Source organism: Trichechus manatus, unplaced genomic scaffold (genome assembly GCF_000243295.1).
Source record: "Trichechus manatus latirostris isolate Lorelei unplaced genomic scaffold, TriManLat1.0 scaffold00179, whole genome shotgun sequence".
In the NCBI taxonomy this organism is placed as follows: domain Eukaryota; kingdom Metazoa; phylum Chordata; class Mammalia; order Sirenia; family Trichechidae; genus Trichechus; species Trichechus manatus.
In genome coordinates this window covers 2,345,780-2,348,164 of record NW_004444115.1, presented here as the reverse complement: position 1 = coordinate 2,348,164, position 2,385 = coordinate 2,345,780, and positions in this window count along the sequence as shown.

Genomic DNA, 2,385 nt, shown 5'->3' with positions numbered 1-2,385 from the left:
CTGCAGCTGGTTCCTGTTCATCTGGCCTCCAGTTCTTTGGACTTGGGCTAGCAGCTTACCTGTGGTCTTGCCTACCAATCTTGCCTACCAGCCCCTGCAGCTATATGGATCAGGAGAATCGTCTTTCCTGCCCCACAGACTTGGGACATACAGCCTCTAAAAACCACGTGAGCCACTTCCTTGATATATATATGTGTGTGTGCTTTACTGATTTTGCTTCTCTAGAGAACCCAGCCTAAGACAGTAGCTTAGCAAAGATGACACACATTTTGGGGGGACACAATTCAATCCATAACATTCCACCCTTTGGCCACCAAAAATCATGTCCTTGTCATTTGTAAAACACACTTACCCCATAATGTCATCCCAAAAGTTTTAAACCAACTCCAAGTTCAAAATCTCATCATCTGCAAAATTTCTCTTCATCTGTGAAATCTAGAACATAAATTAACTGCTTCCAAAGTACAATGGTGAAATACGTACAAGGTAGGCTTTCCATTACAAAGGGGAGAAAGTAGAGGGAAAGAAGGGATAACAGGCACCAAAAACATTAGCTCTCAAGCCCTGAAAATAATCCTGTGTTCTCTGAGACCATTTAGGCCATGACCCTGCCTTCCAGACTCTAGGTGTTGGCCACGCTCTCCAGATTCTGGGTAGAGGTCCCTCAGCTCTGGGCTTCAGCTCTGCCTTCCAGGCCACTAGAATGGCAACTCTGCTCCCTCGGATTTGGGCAGCCCCATTCTCCTCGTCTGTCTGAGTGGCTACCCTTCTTCTTCAGCCCTGGCAGGCCTTGTTCTGCCAGCCCTGCCCCGTCAGCTTTGAGCAGCATATCTGGCCCCATCCTGCTGGCACTTGTGAAAGGCAGTCCCACACTCCAGAACCCAGTTAGTGAAAATCCAACTCTTTGAAATCCCAGAAGCCAAGGCTCCACCCTTTGAGACCCCAGAGGTCGTGGCCCTACCTTTTGAGACTGAAGTATCTCTGCTTCCTGTGTTCCTTGTCTCTTTAGCTTCTGCTTCCCAGTTCCTTGGCCCCTTGATCTTTTGGGCCCCTTGGGCCAGCCCAGAGTCTGCCCTGCTCAGGCAAGTGTTTCAAAGTTCTTTAGCTCTACTGATAAGAGCCTGAAGGCACCCCTCTCCACCAGGAAACCTCCTGCACAAAGACACTAAACTCTCTCATTCCATGGGTTGGCTCATGTGGGTCTCCTGATTCTGCTGCTGCCATTTCTCTGCTGCTGCTTTGTCTGTGCCATTTCTGGTGTTACAGCTCTCCTCACTTCCTTCTGAACACTTACCAGAATTATCTGATGTCTATAATTCCACCAACAGCCTCTTCAAGGCAATCTAGGATTTTATAACTAGGCACTTTAAAACTCTTCCAGCTTCTACCATTCACACTTTCAAAATTGTTTCCACATTTTAGGTACGTGTTAGAGCAGCACCCCACTGCTCTATAACAAAATAGTGCTGCTATAACAAAAATTCCACAAATGGTTGGCTTTAAAAAACACAAATTTATTCTTTCACAGTTTAGGAAGCTACAAGTCCAAATTCAGGGCACCAACTCCAGAGAAGGCTTTCTCTCTCTGTTGGCTCTGGAGGAAGGTCCTTGTCATCAATCTTCCCCTGGGTCTAGGTGTTTCTCAGCTCAGGGACCCAGCGTCCAAAGGATGCACTTTGCTCCCAGCTCTTCATTCTTGGTTGTAGGAGGTCCCTCTCCTTTCTGTTCGATTCTCTCTTTTATATCTCAAAAGAGATTAACTCAAGATACACCTTAATCCTATAGATTGAGTCCTGCCTCATTAACATAACTGCCTCTAATCCTGCATCATTAACTTCATAAACCAAAACCAAACCCTTTGCTGTCAAGTCAATTCAGACTCATGGCAACCCTATAGGACAGAGTAGAACTGCCCCATTGGATCTCCAAGAAGTGGTTGGTAGATTCAAACTGCCGACCTTTTGGTTAGCAGTCAAGCTCTTAACCACTGAGCCACCAAGGCTCCACTAAATTAACATCATAGAGGTTAAGATTTACAACACGTAAGATAACCACAGCAGATCACAAAATGGTGAACAACCACACAATACTGGGAATCATGGCCTAGTCAAGCCAGCACACATTTTTAGGGGGCACAATTTAATCCATAACAGGCACTAAATCAGTATTTGTGAAAAATTAGGCCTTACACTCTCCCAACGACCTAAGCATATGTCAAGTACCACATTATATATATTATATATATATTATATATATATTATCTATTACCTGTTAATTTCTCTGCTCATCTCCCTAAATTGCAGGGCTTTGAACCAATTCAAACCAGCTCAGTCATGGCCAATGAAGTGAAACCAGAACTGACCCAAATTTTTACAATTTGTGTGA